This window comes from Anabrus simplex, chromosome 2 (assembly GCF_040414725.1).
Source record: "Anabrus simplex isolate iqAnaSimp1 chromosome 2, ASM4041472v1, whole genome shotgun sequence".
NCBI lineage: Eukaryota > Metazoa > Arthropoda > Insecta > Orthoptera > Tettigoniidae > Anabrus > Anabrus simplex.
In genome coordinates, this window is record NC_090266.1 from 130877929 (window position 1) to 130900789 (window position 22861).

General features: G+C 38.7%; 1 protein-coding gene across 8 annotated transcripts in view; it reads right to left on the minus strand.

Annotated features, from left to right (window-relative positions):
- Positions 1–22861, minus strand: part of LOC136863928 (metastasis-associated protein MTA3) — a 901938-nt gene that overhangs the window by 203586 nt on the left and 675491 nt on the right. The gene's annotated exons all lie outside the window — the stretch shown is intronic.

Sequence of the window (22861 nt, forward strand, 5' to 3'; positions counted from 1 at the left end):
ATACTCAGTTCCTTATAAGGAATGAAATGAAAATTCAACAGTATCCACCCGAATACTCGGTTCCTGATAAAACACGAAGAAGGTGATGAAACATCCTACAAAGGAAAAAACTTTCACAATTAAAAATGGTCTCCGTACATGGAAAACCTTCTCGAACCTGGCAGAAGATGAAAAAAGGCAAAACTAAATGCAGAGAGAATTTAATGAGTAAAACTTACGGCTACAGTCGCTTTGAATTGTTAAAAACTCCCACAAATCATGTGACATGAAATAATTTTATCCTACTGTGGTACAAAATTTATTTCTTACCATATCCCATTTATTCAATATAGGAAACATATACAAGATGGTCGGAAAGAAGGTGAACGGAGTGTTTGAGCATAAGAAAGTTTGTCACACTGATAAATAATTTGAAAAATATAATTTGATATCTTGTACTGACGTCATTTCATCAGCTGCTCCTCAGAATGGTTTCCTGTGGTTTCCTATTTTCACTTCCAGGCAAATGCCAGGATAGCTCCTATTCTCAGGCCATAGCAAATTCCTTCCACCTCCTTACCCAATTTCATTCACCATCATTCATTTCAACTTCATTAATTTGTCAACTGAGGCTAGCAACAGGCATTACCAACCCCCATCATATTACAATATGTTAACATGTACTTAATTGCATTAGAACTTGGACCGATGAAAATCATGTTAACATGCTAACGAAGAACATACTAATGAGATTCCAGTGTATTTCCTCAGATGTACTAGTGTGGCATTTAATAGTTTCCTTAAAGTGTGTTCAATAACCGTGGCTTCAGTGTGCAGACCAAGTTATACGTCTACTGTGGCATAATGGAATCAACACTTTCTTGTGGATGTGAGACTTCAAATACACACAGAAGGAACCTAAAATGTCTGGAAGAATACTGCCAGCACTGTCTTTGAAGAATAGTTAAGATTAAATTGGCAGGATCAAAGAAGGAATATCAGTACCTTGGAAGTGGCCGTAGTAGCGTTACAAAAATGTTGCAATGTTTGGGTTGGGAAGAATTAAGAGAAAGAAGAAGAGCTGCTCGACTAAGTGGTATGTTCCGAGCTGTCAGCGGAGAGATGGCGTGGAATGACATTAGTAGACGAATACGTTTGAATGGCGTCTATAAAAGTAGGAAAGATCACAATATGAAGATAAAGTTGGAATTCAAGTGGACAAACTGGGGCAAATATTCATTTATAGGAAGGGGAGCTAGGGATTGGAATAACTTACCAAGGGAGATGTTCAATAAATTTCCAATTTCTTTGAAATCATTTCGGAAAAGGCTAGGAAAGCAACAGATAGGGAATCTGCCACCTGGGCGACTGTCCTAAATGCAGATCAGTATTGATTGATTGAGGACATCTAGCTGCAAAAACAGGGCATATAATTTCATCTTACTTCATTCCCAACACTGTATCAGAAAACTAGACTCAGGAGTAAATAATAAAAATGATGATAATAATAATCATCACCATCATCATCATCATCTAGCCTCAGCTACAGAGTTGCAGACTTAATAAGGTGATGTCATCTAGGCAGCCATCTTACCAATTTCAAGATTCTGAAAGCAGTGCTGTCTAGTTATGCAAATGGAATTCAACTGGATTGTTCCAATTCCTGAGTTAATGTAATATTTTCAGATGGAAGCAAGTATGTCACTAGAGATCTTTAATATACCAACAAAAATATAGAGTGTAAAGATTTGAGACCACCCTTCAAAAATTGACCAGCTCAGCCCAGACCAATCTCATGAATTTCAGATCATAAGTTAAAACATTCTGCCACTGATCCACCAATGATTAATATCATATCATCAATATCATGATGATTAATATAATGAAAAGAAAATAGACCACTCCCGGCTGAGTGGCTCAGACGGTTGAGGCGCCAGCCTTCTGACCCCAACTTGGTAGGTTCGATCCTGGCTCAGTCCGGTGGTAGCTGAAGGTGCTAAAATACATCAGCCTCGAGTTGGTAGCTTTACTGGCACATGAAATGACTCATGTGGGACAAAATTCCAGCACCAACTGACCCCAAAAGTTCTAGACCTATATCCCTTCTTTGTCACCTCTATAAGATCCTAAAGAGAATGATCTTGAATTGTTTAACTACTATAGTTGATCCTCTTCTCGTTCCTCAGCAAGCTGGATTCAGACCAGGCAAAAATGTTCTTCTCAAGTTCTACACGTTACTCAGTTCATTGAAGATGGTTTAGAAAGGAAGGAGATCACAGGTGTAGCTTTTCGTTGATCTCTCTGCTGCATACGACACCGTAAACCACAGAATGCTGTTATATAAACTCTATAATCTTACTAACAATTATGGATTCACTATGGTAATGGCTACACTTTTACAGGATCGTTGGTTCTTCATAGATTTCCAAGGACATCACAGTCGAAGGTGAACTCAGAAGAATGGATGCCCCACGGAAGTACCTCGTCTCCCATTTTATTTTATGTGTACACCGACGATCAACCACAGCCTCAAGGGTGCAAAAGCTTCATTTATGCTGACGACCTTGCTCTTGTTGCTCAATCAGAACAGTCTGAGGTTGCAGAACATACACTCAGTCATGGTCTAGAAGAGCTTGATACTTTCTATGAAAGGAACCAACTCATACCCAACCCTGAAACATATGCAAGCTAATCGGAAACTTGAAGTATTCTGGAATGGTACATTATTGGTTCACTGCTTCCATCCTAGATATCTAGGGGTCATCTTAGACCGTACACTTACATACAAGGAGCAGTGCCTTAAGCTGAAGCAGAAGATCTCTTCGCGAACTGCCTCCTCTGTAAACTGGCAGGAACTAACTGGGGCACCCATCCCCAAACATTAAGAACAACAGCGCTGTCCGTATGCTATTCAGCAAGAGAATATGCCTGTCCTTTGCTCACACAAAACAGGGTGATGTCGCCTTAAACGAGAGTTGCAGGATTATTTCAGGTTGTTTGAGGCCAACTCCCATCAATAAAGTGAACTATCTGGCTGGGATTGCTCCATCTGATATCAGAAGAGAAGTGGCTGCCAACAATGAAAGGAGAAAATCATCTACTATGACCTCACACCCACTCAATGGATATCAACCTGCTGAAAGGAGATTTAAATTGAGAAAAAGCTTCCTAACAACTACTCAACCGTTTCAAAGAACAGTTGCAAAAGCACGAGTTCCCATGAGGAAGGAGAGAACCAGTAATTTGTCTGAATGAATGGAACCGAAGGAATCTCTACCTCCTGGCCACACAGAGAACTGGCCAATCTGGAAGTCCCTAAACGGACTGCGAGCTTAAGTTGCAAGAAAAAGGGACAACTTATAGAAGTGGCATTTTCCGACCAAGACAGTTCTATGTGATTGCGGTGAACTGCAAACAACACAACACCTCTTACGTTGTCTGTTGTGCCCATCCAGATGTACAATGAATGATTTCACTCAAGCGAATTCAAGTGATCTCGAAGTGGATAAGTTTTGGGCGGGAACTGTTTGAAGTCACTTGATGAACACATATTTGTGTACTTGTATCCATTTCATGATTCTTTTAAAAAAATGTTTTCATGTTTCGTACTTTGTACTTCTGACACGAATAAATAAACTTACCCTCAACGGGTTTGCCATAAAACAGAGTATTGCACAATTTTTACATTTTGGAATATATAAATGGTTCCTTAAAAGAAGCACGGACCCATGCACGGCCACCTTGGCAATCGTGGCTAGGTAGCTTTCCTCGAGGGCAAACTATTCCATAACTCGGCCATCATCCCCGGTATGGTACCTCTTGCATCTCTTTAGTTAAAAGTACTGGCAGCTGACATATATGATCCTAATTATAAATAATAATATTATTGGCTTTATGTCCCACTAACTACCTTTAAAGTTCTTGGAGACACCAAGGTAGGATGCTAAAGGGTTTATTGTGTCACCTATTCAATACATATAAATTTTTAAACATTTAGAAATTTATTATTAATTCCATTTGAGACATGTTTCACCCTTCATTGAGGGCATCATCAGTCAAATTACCTCCTCAAGGCAAAAATCAGGTACCTGATTAGTAATTAAACTGTAAACATTAAGATACATTACAATGGGAAAATTAAGCACTTGTGACACCAAGGTGCCGGAATTTAGTCCTGCAGGAGTTCTTTTACATGCCAGTAAATCTACCGACATGAGGCTGACGTATTTGAGCACCTTCAAATACCACCAGACTGAGCCAGGATCGAACCTGCCAAGCTCGAGTTAGAAGGCAAGCGTCTTAACCGTCTGAGCCACTCAGCCCAGCAATATATCCGTGCCTGAGAGGCAAAAGGGCGTATGTCCATTATTTGCTATTCTGAGTTCTGGCCATTTTTGTGCTCGTTATAATTGACCGCATGTATGGAATAAAGGTGGTTGTCCTGTTGCCGTTCCCTGTAGATTTAGAGTGCGGCATAAAGGCAGTAGTCCACAGTGCTTTTAGGATGGAAAGGGCGCATGTGGGACATCCGCCTTTTGCAGGAACCTTTTAGTGCAGCAAGATCACATGTGCGACATCCGCCTTTTTTCTTCTAAGTAATTCCTCCGTGGGAAGAAATAGTCAATAGACATTCGCCTTTTGCCTACGTTATTGGAATACGATAATGAAGTGTGCTTATTATTGTGAATGTCATTATTGTTTCCTGTGTTACGGGAATATAAAAAGACCTGCATTATCGCATGCAAATTAGTGTGAAAAAAAAAAAAAAAAAATATTGTAAGCCACAAGAAGTTAAAAGTTACGTGAGACTTTGGTATGTGAACGTACGCAAAATGAATAGTTTTTCAAGAGGGAAGATGATATTGCAACTTGCTCTGAGGCAAGCACGTGAAGTGAGAGGTAAATATATTTATGTTTCTTACTGAAGAGCTCCGTAATAGCCTACATTTTGCTACTGACTATGCTTTGTGGACTGACGCCCTAATCACCAACTTCTATGTATGGATTGAAGTAATACTAACTTCAACTGATTAAAATTAGATCCCATTAACATATGCTGTATTCTTAATAATATGTTAATTGTCATTATTATTACTGTTTTAGTGCTAATTATTAATATTAAACCAGACTCCTAAACTTCCACTAAAAATATTGCATATTGCTAACGTAAAAAATTAATATTCTCATGTGAAGAGACACTGGACGGCAAGCGTTCACATGAGAAACCTGTGGATGAAGAGCATATGGAAGACTTCCAGGATGACATTACATCAGACTTCTCTGACTTGGATCCAAATTAGAACCCGAAGGCATTGAAAGTAGTGGGCTTTCTGTAGACAGTCAGTTTGATTTTTCACACCCACAACACTATGCCAATTATAATTGTAATAATTATTAATATTATTTTTTTATCACAAAGTTTCTTTTAATTTCAGAATGACAAAATAACTCAACAGAGGCATGTGAGTTTCCTGCAACTAACGGAAAAGTAAAAGCAGGAGTAGTATATTGTGGGAGAAAAAGGATCCGAGAACCCTCAAGTTGGAAAAAGAAATGGTGCTAAACGAAGCAGGTTGACTGGGGCATCTTATAAATCAGTGAAGGGTGGGAAGGAATTCCTAGCATGCACACTTAAGCCTCCATGTAAGTGCAGAATGAAACTGAAGAGTAATGGAAAAATATATTTGATGCCTTTTGGAAGGAGTCTAGATCTTGGGACCAGAAATGTCAGATGATAAGAACCTTGGTGAAGGAAATTCAAAAAAATAGACACAGAACTCAAAAAGAAATGGGGTAGTTCTACAGAGAGAAGAAGGATGACAAAACTACACACAGGAAAGGTCGCACACACATTGAAGTGTACAGTATTCATTCATTAGAACATGCCAGGTAAAGAAGCCGCTAGTAGTCCCTGAAATGCAATGTAGCGATTTCAAAAATTTCACATCTTTAACTGAAACATCTGGATCCCCTTTCACAAATCGCAAGAAATCTACTACTCGTGAAATGTTCCTAATCTCAAAAGTTGTATGGCTTAAAGTTTCAACTGACAAACCTGGAATTACTGCCTACAAAGCAGACCCAAACCCATTAGTTCAGCAAAATACACGGACCTGCAAACGTTAACTCAGTGGATTCCACGGCAGTACTGTGCATTTTACAGTGACCTCCTTCATGGAGAAGAAGAAGACTAATATCATACCGATGAGTGATACGTCTACAGATATAAATTTAAATTCACTGGAGAACATTTCATTCAGGAAAAAGTAACTTACAATAATTACCTTATGCAGAACTTCAGTGACAAAATTGATGTGTTAAAAAAAAAAAAAATTGTCTTAACGTGATAATTATTATAACATTTTCTGTGTTCTCTATTATGTTTTTCTTGTTCGTTTAGCTACAGAACAGGTATAAATTGACATTACACACAGTTATTTAGATTTTAACTTACTTTCACAGTATCCAGAAGTGTAATAAGAAATTAAGAAGAAAAAGGCATATGTCCATTTTCAAGGTTTTCCCAATAAAATTTAGAATGGAATATATGAATATGAATTTATTTCACATCTACATAAATATATGATATGCAGAATAAATATACATAACATATTTACAAGTCTACTGAACTTGTATAACGAGCAATTGGCATAAATGTGCAGCCAGTTACTGTTTTTAGCTAATACTGTAAAATTAACAAAATGGACATAAGCCCGTTTGCTTCTCAGGTATGGATATGATCCTTGACATGTAAGAATGGAACTATGAAAATATCATTATCTTCTGAATTATGAGGGGCTGGTATTGATCAAAACTATAATGATCGGTGTCACCTGCAATATGCAGGCGATTCATTGTTCACAAAAACTCCTCTTAGGTCTCCAATGCAGGTGAATATGATCACAATTATCATTCTACGTTGCAATTTTATTTGATGTAAATAAATATCACATGAGAACACGCTCACTTCCTTATATAAATTACTTTATTTACACTGTACGTTACAACACACAATTTTACACAGTAGCAAATGATATATACAACACTCAATACTGGAATACCCTGAAGTCAATTCTGACAAGTACAGATATCAACAACACTGACGCGTGCACTATAACATACTCTCTTTCAAATTTACCGCCCGACTCACTTGAGTCCAGTACTCAGACTCCACCTCGGAGCCCAACAGTCACTCCCAGTCCATCACTTGCCTGAGTCCCAAGAACCAAGATCTGCGAACTGAGAACTGCCTTCACTGACTGACAGCTCGATATTTATACCATTCGATCAACCATCTAGAATGATCGACTTCTGGAAGAGTTCTTACAACACTCTAATGAAACACACTCGAAACATCGATCGACCAGCTAGTCGAATGGGTACTCGAACTTTCCTTCAGAATTTAAAAATGTACGTGGAAATATCTACAATATTCGTAATGTCTCTACATATATCTGGATAATAAAACCTTACAGTAAGTTTACAGAACCCTTCATATACACCAAATTATAGTACAATAAGTCTAACATACGTCGACCATATTGATTTTGAGGTTAAACAATACGTATTTGAGGTTATGCAATTTGATACTACATATTTACAGAGAACCGATATACTAGTCATATTTAACACTTAACAAAAGATAATTTAGCATTAAATAAACTATAATTAGAATATATTAAACATACTCATTGAAGGTTTTACACTAGTTACAGAGTCATACGTACGACACAATTTTAAGGTTTAAAAAAGCTTTTGAGAGAAGAAAAACAATGTCAGTTTAGAAATATCGATCACACACACAGAAATTAACTTTAATACAGGAAATGATTTAACACAACCAAGAAAAAATAAATCACAGCATTGTCAAATTAGATCGCAAAAAGCTATCACCTTGTACACAAATTCAAGTTACTCAATGTCATTCACAATATTGTGTATGTTTTAAATGTATATTTCCCTCTCTCACAGCTTCATAATGCACCATGTGACTATTTCACTATTCTGCACCTCTGCGAAATCTTCCACCTCTGTGAAGATGAAGTGTGCGTTAATAGCAACATTCTCCTTTTTCCTTTGAAACTTAATTCTGTACAGATCCTTTGTAACTTGTTCCTCTATTCTACCAATGAAATATTGCTTCCTTTTCTTTGTTGGAAACCAAATTAAAACAAATTCTGCCGTGCGCGTAGAGGCGCGCGGCTGTGAGCTTGCATCCGGGAGATAGTAGGTTCGAATCCCACTATCGGCAGCCCTGAAAATGGTTTTCCGTGGTTTCCCATTTTCACACCAGGCAAATGCTGGGGCTGTACCTTAATTAAGGCCACGGCCGCTTCCTTCCAACTCCTAAGCCTTTCCTATCCCATCGTCGCCATAAGACCTATCTGTGTCGGTGCGACGTAAAGCCCCTAGCAAAAAAAAAAAAAAACAAATTCTAATACTGACACTTCTGAACTTTCATACCTTTCTTCTTCACTTCCCTCACTATCATTTCTTTCTGATTCATCGTCATAATATGATCAGAGTCGTCACCCGTCGCTTGCTGTTCTTCATCTCCTATGGGTCTGTGCTTCAGTAGAACAATTTGGCATTTCGATATCTCCCACAGCAACTCCCTTACCTGCTGCCATATTCAAACGATTCTTGCCAGCTGCTCTTGGTGTTTTTATACTTGACTCTCCTATATGAGCCTTGTTCAGGTCAACTACAAAAGATTCTGTCCACAACACCTCCTGAGATTCATGAGAGTCATAAGAAGTATCATCTGCAATCTGACACAGGACATTTTCTGGGGAAAAAAGAAAATCCATGTTTTTTAAAAGTAAATATAATGTTTTGTGTTTTATTTTCACTGACATAATTAAATACTTGCTTGGGCAGGCAAGGAGATTCTGACTTAGAATCTGACTTAGAAACAATATTTCAGTTATGATCCTTTAATTCGTCAACAACTTTCCTCCACGCTAATTTGAGGGGCCGAAAGACTACCACATCCAGCAGTTCAAGAGAGTTGTCTTGGGAACTAAAAGAACAAAGTGTACATTGTAAAAGTCACACAGCTGGATAACATCGAGGAAAATATGGGTGCATAAATTATCACCCATTAACAACTATGGTCCATCCAACCTTCTTATATGGGGCAGCAGAATATCAGTGAACCATACTTGAAACATACACGTCAAACCAACCGCTCAAATTTTGGTTAAAACCAGAACCAGCCATGCCTCCCATGTCATAGAGATGCCTACTCTAGTAAACTGTGTGTGGAGGAAGCACTTTGCCATCAGCCATTGTTGCCACCATTACATTTACACTGTTCTTCGAGAATTCTCTTATACTATCGGGCTGTTTGACTCCTTGTTTGACAATGACCCTAACTTGGCCCCGGTTGTCAGAGAAGTTAGTCTCATCTTAATTAATGACGTTGACTGGTGGTACCCCATCCAGAGATTGCAGTAGGTAATCTCAATTTTCCCATTGTCAATTGGGAAGGTAATGTGAATGACAGCAAGCAGAACCAACAAATGGCAAATAAGTTAATATGGGAAGGGCATCTGATTCAGCAGGTGATGGAACAAACTAGCAGGAAGAATATTCTGGATGTGGTGCTGGTAAAACCAGATGAGCTCTATACAGAAACCAAAGTAATAGATGGTATTAGTGAACACGAAGCTGTTTATGTGGTATGTGGTAGTTAAAAATATATGTGAAAGAAAGGAAGATATTAAAATTAGGATTATTAGGCAGTACCATATGGCTGATAAAACAGGCATGAGGAAGTTTTTAAAAGGTAACTATGATCGGTGGAAAATGGTAAATAAAAATGTAAACAGACTCTGGGATGGGTTTAAAGCAACTGTTGAGGAATGTGAAAATAGGTTTGTACCTTTAAAGGTAGTAAGGAATGGTAAAGACCGACTATATTATAATGGAGAAGTAAAGAGACTAAGAAGGAGGTGCAGGTTGGAAAGAAATAGAGTTAGAAATGGCTGTGGAAGTAAGGAGAAATTGAAGGAACTTACTAGGAAATTGAATCTAGCAAATAAATCAGCTAAGGATAACATGATGGCAAGCATAATTGGCAGCCATACAAATTTTAGTGAAAAATGGAAGAGTATGTATAGGTACTTTAAGGCAGAAACATGTTCCAAGAAAGGACATTCCAGGAATCATCAATGAAGAAGGGGAGTGTGTATGCAAGGATCTTCAAAAAGCAGAAGTATTTAGTCAGCAGTACGTAAAGATTGTTTTTTTACAAAGAGGTGACTAATACTAAAGAAGTATTAAAATTTACCTATGACAGCAATGACATTTACAGTAAAAAAAGTTGAAAACTAGAAAAGCAGCTGGAATTGACAATGGCTTGGGATATAGTACCATACCTGAAGTACTTGTCTGATTATTGTTTGCATGAAGGAACTTTACCAAATGAATGGAGAGTTGCTATAGTAGCCCCTATATATAAAGGAAAGGGTGATAGACATAAAGCTGAAAATTACAGGCCAGTCAGTTTGACATGCATTGCATGTAAGCTTTAGGAAAGCATTCTTTCTGATTATATCAGGCATGTTTGCAAAGTTAATAACTGGTTTGATAGAAGGCAGTTTGGGTTTAGGAAAGGTTATTCCAGTGAAGCTCAACTTGTAGGATTCCAGCAACATATAGCAGATATCCTGGATTCAGGAGGTCAATTGGACTGTATCGCGATTGAAATATCTAAGGCATTTGATAGGGTAAAACATGGGAGACTACTGGCAAAAATCAGTGCAATTGGATTTGACAAAAGAGTGACAATGGGTGGCTATGTTTCTGTCACAGGTGTAGAATATATTGGAAGTGGAAAGTGTTTATTGAAGATTTTATTTGTAAACCTTGTTAAGTAGTACTTACTGTATGATCTGAAGTGTGGTGATAAAATATTTTATTTGTATTCCATGTAACTATCTAACCTGTACAGTGTAAATAGTTTGGTAACATATGGTATTTGTAACAACTAGATGGGGTACACGGAAGATGCCTCCACGAAGAGTGTAAAGACAGTCGGGCGTACCCTGGGCAACGTTGAGGAATCCTCAGCAGCTGATTCTTCCATCACCGAAACACTAACTTATTAGTTATTATGAACTACAAACGGCATTTTTCAATGCCAGCTTTAGTAATAATCTCAATTAATATAGAGGGAATTTCACCAGAGAAGGAAGCCTTATTATCTGACATTTGCACAAAACATAATTGAGATATCCTACTGGTTCAGGAGACACATAGAGGGTCAAATGATCGCCGACCAAAGGTGAACGGAATGAAACTCGTCCTGGAAAGACCTAATGAACAATATGGGAGTGCAGTTTTCATTAAACAGGGCACCAACATTTTATCTGCAGACTTGACCTGTGTAGATGACATTGAAATCCTGACCATTGAAATTAAATCCTGCACTATCACATCTATCTATAAGCCACCACATAAAGAATATAAATTTACAGAAACTTGCAATTTCCATTCTCAACCAACAAAGCTAGTCATCGGTGATTTCAATTGTCATAATACGTCTTGGGGATACAAAGAGACTGACACAAATGGCCAAAATTTAGAAGAATGGGCCGAATGCATGGATCTTAAACTAATACATGACCCAAAGTTACCCCATTCCTTTAACAGTGGTCGATGGAGGCGAGGTTACAACCCAGACAACATTTTTGTCACAGAACACATTGCTCACCAAACCAAGAAACAAACTGCAGATCCATTTTCAAGAACACAGCATCGAGCTCTTATATGTACCGTACAGGCAGTTGTTAAACCAGAGAAAGTTATGTTTAAAAGACAGTTCAACTTCAAAAAAGCTCAGTGGAGTACTTTCTCTCAAAATCTGGATGATGAAGTAGCAAAAATCAAGCCTGATCCAGTAAATTACCTAGATTTTGTGGAATTAGTAAAAACCATTTCCCGTAAACATATCCCTAGGGGTTGTAGAACAATGTATATACCTGGACTTGATAAGAACTCAAAATCCCTCCTTAATAAATATGAGCAGCTATTTGAAATTGACCCCTTCCTACAATACAAACAGGAGAGCACCTCCTCGAAGCTATATCAACATCAAGAAAAGAAAAATGGTGTAACCTTCTCAAAAGTTTGGATATGAAACGCTCAAGTCGACAAGCCTGGAGATTACTTAAGAATCTTAACGGTGATCCTACAATCTCACCCTGTGAGTTGAGTCAAGTTACTCCTGATCAAATAGCCCATCAACTATTGCTGAATGGCAAAACCACGAGAAGATCCAGAGAAATAAAAATCCAAAGGTATGAAGAGGAAAATGACCACATTGGCACACCATTTACGGAAGAAGAACTGAGAACTGCCATCAAATGTATGAAAAATAACAAAGCTGCTGGCTTGGATGACATAAGATCAGAGCAAATAAAACATTCTGGCCCCATAACTATCAACTGGGTTTTGCAACTGATGAATGTGTGTGTGACTAGAATGCTGATTCCAAAGATCTGGTGCAAAGCAAAAGTTGTGGCCTTGCTGAAACCAGGAAAAGAGCCAAATGACCCCCAAAACTTCAGACCCGTATCTCTTCTCTGTCATCTTTTCAAAATTCTGGAAAGGATGATATTGAATCGCATTTCTGATTCTATCAACAGAAAGATTATAAAGGAACAATCAGGTTTCAGACCGGGGAAGTCATGTTCTGGTCAGATACTTAATCTAACCCAGCATATCGAGGATCGATATGACAGGAAACAAATAACAGGAGTTGCTTTTATTGATCTCACGGCTGCTTATGATACAGTGAATCATAAGAGAATGACAAGGAAGCTGTATTCAACAACCAGAGACTATCGACTGACACAGTTTATTCAATGCCTGCTCCAGAACAGACGGTTTTTTGTCACTCTGAAGGACAAGAAAAGCCGATGGAGATGTCAAAAGAATGGCTTTCCCCAAGGAAGTGTGTTGGCTCCAATATTATATAACATCTATACCAACGATCAGCCACTTAACACCAGAACAAGGGCTTTCATCTTTGCAGATGACACAGCTCTTGCTGCTCAAGGAGTGACATTTGAAGAAGTAGAATTAAAACTGACATCTGCTCTTGAAGAACTAGCTGTCTACTATGATGAGAACCACCTGAAACCCAATCCGGAGAAAACTCAGATATGTGCATTCCATCTGCGCAACAAGGAAGCAAGAAAGGAGTTGAATGTGACCTGGAAAGGACACAAGTTAAACCACTGTGATCAACCCAAATACCTAGGGGTAAAGTTGGACCGTGCCCTAACTTATAAACAGCACTGTATAGATACCAAACAGAAGGTATGCAGCAGGAATAATCTCATTCGCAAACTCACACACACAACATGGGGAGCACAGCCTAATGTCCTCTGTACATCTGCCCTTGCCCTGTGTTTCTCTGCTGCAGAGTATGCTGCTCCAGTCTGGAGGAATTCTGCTCATACAAATCAAGTGGATGTTGCCCTCCATGAGACAGGTCGCACTGTTACAGGCTGCTTACGACCTACTCCTGTTAATAAGATCTTTCCACTTATGGGAGTAGCACCTCCAGATGTTAGGAGACAAGTTGCAGCAGAGATTGAGAAGAAGAAGCAAGAAACAAATCCCAGACATCCAATGTTTGGACTTCACGCCCACCCATCAAGATTGAAATCGAGGAAGAGCTTCCTACAAACAAAAACGTCAATCACATCATCAGCTGAATCTCGGCGAAAGGAGCTCTGGAGAAGGAAGTCGCCTGTAGTATTATGGGATGTGAAAGAGAAGCCAGCTGCAGGACATTATCTTCAGTCCGGATATTGGAAGACACTTAACAGATTAAGATCTGGAGTGACATGTTGTAAAACCAACATGAAAAGGTGGGGGTATGGTGATCAAGATTTGTATGAGTGTGGTGAAAAGCAAGATCATGGACACCTTCTCACCTGTAGAAATCTACCTAAACCATGTAGTATGAAGGATTTGGTGGAAGCCAATGAATGTGCAATCTCGACAGTCGAATACTGGAGAGACAAAGTGTAAATAGAGTATTTGTAAATATATTGTAGTGATTTCGGACACGGATAAATAAATAAATAAATAAATAAACAACTAGATTTCATTTCTATACTTACTAGAACTATCCAGAAAGATGTAACTTGAATTTCTGAACAGGGTGTATTGGCCTTTGTTAGTTATGTATTCTAGAAAGTATGTTCTGACTGTTCTGGAAATGGAAGATTCGCAATCGTGCGTATTCAAGAAAATTATTTAAAGTTTGCGACTGAAGTAGGAGTTGTGACTGGTGAATCTGGGTGGCGATAGCCGGGCTCCTGCGTTCTGAATGGCTACTCCAAGGCAAGGGTTTCTCTTTTAAAAAGAGAGCAAGGCAGCATTTCGGGGAGTCTGTCTGTCTGGCTGTCCGAAGTTTTGACGTCGTCTCGCTACCGGGATGGGCCACCTTGGGGTAAGCACACTCGATTTCTGTTCCACCTTAAATTTCACTTAATGTTTGCTTGCTTTTTCATATAGGAGTTTGCTCTAACCTCACCCAGACTCGCAACTCAATTATTTTGGATCCCTTAGCTTTTGTTTGTTTCCGAGGCATTCCCCTTTCCTTGTTTCACTAAACGTGAAAATTGTAGTTTTATGTATTTACCTTAGGGTTTTGCCTCTAGTAGTTCCGTGTCACTTGACATGTTCAATTATGTTGTTCAGATATTTTGAAAGGTACTTTTAACTTCACTCTAAATTGTATTGTACGACTTGGGTTGTAATTAGATGTATGGTATTTGCTTGACTCTTTGAACTTATAGGAAGCTATTGTTAAGGAACGTCCAATTTGTGTGTCTCAAGGAACATGTAATTTGTAGTTAACAGTTTCGGTATGACTGAAATTGTCCGGAATTCGTTTGTAAAGTCCTTTGTAAATAATATTTTGGTAAATAATATATTTTGAAAATCAAGGATCAGGGTTGATTTTCCGGAATCTGCAACCTAAGCCATCTCCATGCCCTTGGTAAGTTCCCAGCTCCTTTCACGTTATTGGGTTTTTATCGTCAAGTTGCCCCTATTGATATTTACCAGTGTTGTTATCGGCGGAGTGCCGCGTAGTTCATCAGCTGTTTTCTTGTGTGTGTAGTGTCTTAGGTACTGTGTAATTGCACTTACTTTCCCCCCTTTCTGTGTTTGTTGTAGCTGCTGAAGTAACTGTTACAGTTTCTAGAAAACAGAACTCAGAGAATTAGAGTAGGCGAAGCTTTATCTGTCCCTGTAATAATTAAGAGGGGAATTCCTCAAGGCAGTATTATTGGACCTTTATGTTTTCTTACATATATCAATGATATGTGTAAAGAAATGGAAGCCAAAATAAGGCTTTTTGCAGAGGATGTTATTCTGTACAGAGTAATAAATAAGTTACAACATTGTGAGCAACTGCAAATTGACCTCAATAATGTTGTGAGATGGACAGTAGGCAATGGTATGATGATAAACGGGGTTAAAAGTCAGGTTGTGAGTTTCAAAATCAGGAAAAGTCCTCTCAGTTTTAATTACTGTGTTGATGGGGTGAAAGTTTCCTTTGGGGATCATTGTAAGTACCTAGGTCTTAATATAAGGAAAGATCTTCATTGGGGTAATCGCACAGATATGATTGTAAATAAAGGGTACAGATCTCTGCAAATGGTTATGAGGATATTTAGGGGTTGGAGTAAGGATGTAAAGGAAAGGGCATTTAAGTCTCTGGTAAGACCCCTTACACCCATAAGACGAATAGCCAGATGTATAAATTAATTAAATTATCAATTTCTACATGTGAACACTGCAAATGGCAAATCAGTGCAGATATTTTACAAGTTTGCAACAAAGAGACCTCACAGAGAGAAGATATATCTCCTCGACTTGCTTAAAAGCACGTCCTAAGAAGACCCGAGCTAATAGCCCTCACCAATAAAGTTTATGATCCCGACAATGTGAAAATCTCAGCCGAACTTTTCCCAGGAGAAAGGGGACGTTGGAATTTGCCACACCTTAATGGGAGACGGAGACGGACAATGAGACAGAGTTATACCTGATACCCCTCTGTGAAAATGGATTAGTCCTTGTTCAAGTACATCAGTACAGCTGTAGGCAGTTTTCGGCCAATCAGAAAATTACAAAATTTAACCGCCCTGCCATAGCGGAAATATTATTTAGTCATTTGTGATTTGGAGAAGTGAAGTAAAAGAAAAGTAACATGCTCTAGTCTTGGACTAAATTTTAAGGAATTGTGTATGCTGTTATGTGAAAAGTTATTTTATAATTAATGAATTATCGGCATTTACGTCGTAAGTTTCTGAAGAATGGTTTCACCCACAAGACTGAGTCTCATGATGGGAAGGCGCCAGTATTCATCAGTAAAATAATCCCAGTGACGCTTAGCAATCTGTGGCAAAATGAACGATCATTTCTTATATTCTAGTACAACGTTAAAACCACACCTATTTTTGAAGTCGTTAGAGTTTATTCAGTGATTAACCTATGGACACTTGGAAAATTGACGTCAGGGTGAGGTATCACTACGCCATAACCCTCCCCACGAGTCACTCCGGAGGCGTGGTTTCCAAAATTTACAAAACCAACGGTGGAGTCCTGCTGAACACCAAGTCTTAGTTTCTATTTCAGAGACTCCTGTCAAGCTGCAGCTGAGATTGTGACGGGCCGCGGAAACTGAAGTGTTCAAGTGTACTTGAACCCGCTGTTGTATGTGCAGTCGCCGCGATTATTTCCGTGAGTTAAATTGTGAAGTGGATCTTAGAGAACTATTAAGATGCTACGAGCTAGTGTAGAACATAAACTGTTGGGACACTTAGAATGGTCCCGATATTGCACAATTTCCGGTATTATTTCTCACCAATAGACATTAAATTGCTAATTTCATGGCGTACCCAGATGAACTTTACTATTTTTCAGAGTGATAGCGGCCAGAACATTTGTATTTGCATCAAATTATAAGCTCAGATGCAGATTTTGTAGTAGGAGTTGCAAAGATATCGCAACTACTAAAAATTATATTGGAGCTCAGGAAATTCACAAACTCAGAAGGACAAATTATGCATGGGGTTTTGTGATCAGTAATGTACCCAAGGAGATTGACGTTTCATTAAAGACAATGTCAGCTGTGACAATGGAGTTGGTTGAGCAGTTTGTACAAATTCAAGGGCAGAGGCACTTGGCAGCCCACTGCAAGTAACGGGAGAGAGGCAAGCCTGGATGTATCCTTTCTGTTTCGGTAGCAGGTGAATGACATTTTAATCCACTACACAAACAAGGAAAGGGAAGGGCTAGTAGCAAGCAGTACGGAAGGTAAACATCAAGTAGAGAGTTTCTTATTCTGAATACAAACGGATGCCAAACTTGGTGTGTGTCAATTCTGTTTATGTTATATAAATTGTGTCTTAATTTAAGCTTGAAGAATGCGTGTGATTTAACCTACCTGCGAGTGCTATATAATTAAAAATGGATCCAATCTGCGTGTGCGAAGTGTTGTGTAATATAATCATGATGTCCAGAATGGATTAATTCAAATTCAAAGCGGGGACTGAGAGGATGCAGCTCACGTTCAGCACAAGGTAAAGCGCATGTGGTATTTATACCTAATGTAATTAAAAGGACATGAATAACGCGTGGTCCGATTACGTTAAGATTCCATAGTTTATTTTTTTATATGTAAATTCGCATACCTGATATTGAGAAGAATTGTGTTTAAATCAGTTTGTAAGTATAACCTATGATCGAGGTCAGAGCAACCAGATTCAATGATAGGAATGTGAATGTCCCGGGCTCGACAAAACAATCGTAATAATAACTGAGAAGTAGTAAAAATACATTTTTAGTCATTAAATGATATAAGTCTTCATGTTTGTGATTAATCAGATAATTTGCTTGACCTTAGGATTAATTTAAAGTCCAGGATTATTGCAGGCACACGGTAGGCAATAATAATAATAATAATAATAATAATAATAATAATAATAATAATAATAATAATAATAATAATAATAATAATAATAATAATAATAATAATAAGTGGTATAATTCAGCAAATATTAATTTATTGTTGATGTTGTAATGAATTATATGAATATTTAGGTATAACGGTAATAACAGTCATACGATGATTTTATGGATTTTGTTGTGCTGATGAACGATTTGAATGCACGATTTTTGGTGCATAGTGAAATTGGATAGTAAGGTCATTGGCAGGCAATCAAGGTTCTAAGTTCATGTTTAAATAAGGAATCATTGCTGACCGGCTCAGGTTTGACATGTTGAAATGTATGGTGATTTATGGAATATGAATGAAACATGGAAATATGAAAACAAGTATGAAATAATATTCCTGATAGTAACAATTATGAGGTAAAAGAATAGTCTTGAGGACCATGTCGCGTATATTAAATGAATGTCGTATTGTGCTTATGAGAACAACAGAATGAACTTGCGAGATTATTTAGCTCATGTGTAATAGAGCGATGCTGCGTTGATAAAATGAGGGAATAATGGATAATGATAAAAATTAGCTCGAGAGATGTGAGTTTAAGTCTACGGTGAAAGGGTAGATATGATAATAATGGACGGAAAATGTTGAATACGCAAGTTACAGCAGGGATGATGAGATACTCGGAGATATTCCAAATATAATAATAATGTTTCAATGCAACCACTGGCCATAAAACAAGAATACAATGATATATATACATCCACACCTGCTTAGTTCGGGCGGAAATCACTATCACTATCAGGCTTTCACAAATTCACTAACTGAGCACTTTTTCTCGGAGCATTCCTGTATATGATATCGCCCGCAGATTTGACCACAGAGCTTGCACACACACTGATCACTTGGGTCATGGAATTTCTTCTCTGAGCACAGCTTAAAATAGAAACCATGGACCACCATTCTTGTAGCGATGTGGCGCAGCTGGTAATTTGTACCCATCCACCTTCTGTCCATCATGGCTTCGGTAGTGTAGAAGGAATCCCAAATTTCCATTTTCTTGGTTTTCAGATCTTGTAGAAGCTTTTCGTTTGCCGCATTAACTGGCAGTATCAGCTCGTTCCGAAGGTCCTCTATCAGGTACGTTTCCCTCGTTAGCTCATATACCAACCGCAATCGGGTTGACTTTGATACTCCCAGGACCCTTTTGAGGTAGCGAGCTTTGATTTTCTCCAGTTCCTCCAGTTGTTTATAAGTAAGGTACTATCCTACGAGTTTGAGACCATATGTCAGCACCGGTATTACCTTTGCCTTAAATAGCTGCATAGCTGTCTCTACTGCAATAAGGGTAATATTCCCTATGTCATTCATTGCTCTGATCGCAGCAACCATCCTGGATCTGATGTGTATTCGGAAGCAATGCCCACTTGTTTGCAGTTAGCCCTAGATATTTGAAATGATTTACTCTTCTTAGACGCGATCCTCTACACATTATTTGGTCAGCCTCCGCAAATTTACCGCCCTTCCTGAAAATCATCATTTCTGTTTTGTCCTCGTTTATGCAGATTTCATTTTCTTCTGCCCATTCCACGAGTAGGTTCATAGCTCATTGCAGTTCATCGATGTTCTCTGAAGGGGTCGCCATGTCATCTGCGTAGATATACATTTTCGCATTGGTACTTTCTTTTATCTTTACCCCTACATCGCATGTGAAGGCGTTAAACAAGATTGGACTCAGTGGATCTCCTTGGAGGACCCCTATTTTCTGTGGTATCCACTCTGATACGCCTATCCCATCGTCCATTTGCACATAATTTTCCGCTAATATATTTGATATAAGCATCATCATATTAGATCTTCCGGTCAATTTCTCCAGCTTCTTGACTAGGATCTCCCTGTTCACTAAATCGAAAGCCTTTGAGTAGTCTACAAATATCACGTAGAGTTTTCCTCCTGGTGTTTGCAACGTAGATTTGATGTGTCCTAGCAGATTTTCCATAGCTATGATAGTGGACTTTCCTTTTCTGAACCCGAACTGTTCCTCGGGTAGCAATGGATCTATCATTCCCTCTATTCGCTTGGTCAGGACTCTTGTTAGCAATTTTAGGCCTGTCAACTCTAAGGCTACTCCTCTGTAGGAGTTAGGGTTGTCTGTGTCTCCTTTACCTTTGTATAAAGGCTTTATTGTGGATTTCTTCCATTGTGTTGGTATTCTGCCTAGTTCTAGACACTTATTAAGCAGAGCAGTCCATATAAGATATCGTTTCTGTCGCTGTCTTTTGAATATGCTCATTCCTAATACCATCTGTACCTGGAGCCCTGTTTTGCTTAGCTTTACTGATGGCCCAACTTACTTCTTCTGTTGTCAAAGGCTGGGGCTCATGACAGACCTCTGACTGTCTGAACTGAGGCCTGGTTTCCTTCGAGCAGATGACCTTGCGCAGATGCTCCTCCCAAGTTTCCATCGGTATGTTTGGCTGGAATCTTCTTTCTTTGGGGCGTAGTGCTTTATATGGATCCCTCTTGGCTTCCTCTATAATTTTCTATTTTTCTCTTTCAATGTTGTCACTTATTTTCAAGAGCTTTTTGTACACCGTTCTTTTGGCTCTATATTCCTCAAGTACTTCTGTAGTTTTTATATTCTTAGCCTTGTGGAGTGACTCTATCATCTGTTTTCTTTGTAAGTAACACTCTTTGTCAAACCAGGGTTTTCCTTTCCTTTCAGATCGCGGTAATACCGCTGCCTTTAGGAGTCCTTCTAGGGAGAGAGCTGCTTCATCTAAATTTTCCTTCTCTATCAGGTTCTCGACATATCGTTTTTGAGTAGCCTCAGCCTTTATTTTCTCAATGTCAATTTTTTTTAAAATTTATTTATTTGCTTAACGTCGCACCGACACAGGTAGGTCTTATGACGACGATGGGATAGGAAAGGCTTAGGAATGGGAAGGAAGTGGCCGTGGCCTTAATTAATTTGCCTGGTGTGAAAATGGGAAACCAAGGAAAACCATCTTGAGGGCTGCCGACAGTGGGGTTCGAACCCATTATCTCCCGATTACTGGATACTGGCCGCACTTAAGCGACTGCAGCTATCGAGCTCAGTAATGTCAATTTTCTTGCCAAGTGTGTTGTCTTTCATTTCTTCTTTAGTCTCGCTTATACTTGAGATGATCTTTGTGCTGACCGGGATGTGTTTTCTCACGACAGCTTCTTCTGAGCAAACTGGTTTAGTCGGGCCAACTATCTTGAATCCCTTAGTAAAAATAGTACTCCCTCCGTTTGGACAGACATACGTCCAGTAGGATTGTCAGTTTAGCAGCTTTAGGCCTTGTGATTGTAGGAACTCCATAACTTCTCCGGTTTTCCCTTTTTGCTTATCTATGGCACAGTTTAGATCGCCCGCTAATATAATTCTCTCATATTTTTTAAATTTTGTTCAAAGCTATGCCAAGACTATCAACAATATCCATTGCGGAGCATTCGGGGTTGCAATACGCTGCCAAAATCACTCCAATCTTAGTCTGTACGACGAGTATGTCATCTTCTCCCATTAGCTGTTTACAGGGGGAGAGATGGGGCTTAACCAATACCGAGACTCCTCCTGATGGTCTTCCTCTTCCTCCGGGCATTTTTGCTGTTACCTCGTAGTGGTAGAATCCTGGTATAATGATGCTATTATGGTCTATGATGAAGGTTTCTGTCAATACGCAGATAGCAGATATCGTACTTTACTATTATGTTCTTCGTCAGTAGGTTCAGGGCACCTCTTAATCCTTCAACATTCCAGTTCATGATGTCAATAGCATTGCTGCAAGCCTCTAAACTTCCAGGGCCGGCAGAACACGTTAGAAGGCCAGAAGGAACTTTTGTGAACTCTCTCAAGATCAATCATTGGAATCCCTATTTTGAAAAACAATCTTCCTATAAAGAGAAGTTCACCACATTTACCTTTAATAATAATAATATATCTGCTATTTCAAGCATCTTTAAAAAACACAAGTTAAAAGTAGCTTTCAAGACCGTTCACACCAATACAAAAATGTTTTTTAATTCTCATACTGTCAATAGCAAAAAAATTTCTAACTCTGGAATATACAAATTAAAATGCCAATCATGTCCTTCAACGTATATTGGACAAACAGGCCGCAGTTTCTATGTAAGATACTCTGAACATCTTAATGCCCTAAAGTATAATCGCTACTCAGCAATGAGCGAACATGGTAGAGAGAAAAATCATAAATACACAACAATTGATCAAGATTTAAAGATCCTGCATTACGAACAGAAAGGTCCCTTACTTAATATACTAGAGAATATATATATATATAGATATCGACCAATATAACAATCCCGTCTATAACTTAAATGAAATGAACGAAAAGAAAAATATTTTATTGGAAATCTTTGTCCCGCTCATTTGCGAACAGTTCATTAATAAAAATAAAAAAGAGTTTCACTACCGACATTCTAGAACAAGACCCGCCCTTCCATCAACACCCTCCTTCCGCGAATCACAACGTCCCTCCCTCCCTGCCCCTCCCCCTCCATTACCCCTCCCAACCACATCGACACAGATACACAGTAAGCCACACACAGGCTTAGTTGTCAATGTGACTTGAGACCGACAAGGTCATCTCCATTCGAGACGACAACTTTTAGTTACAAGTAAGTCATATGAGTTTTCTTTTCGTACATCATTTTTAACTTGTTCTTCATCCACTCATATATTCCTTTTTTCTCATTACAGATGTTATACACGTTTTATTCGTAGTATTGACGGTCTCAATACACTCCTCAGCATAGTGTTTTTATTTAACAGTCAGCAAGATCTATTAGACGAGAGGACTTTGTACCTCAATGTGTTTTTAACTCACTAATCATGATCACTGTCACTTCACATCA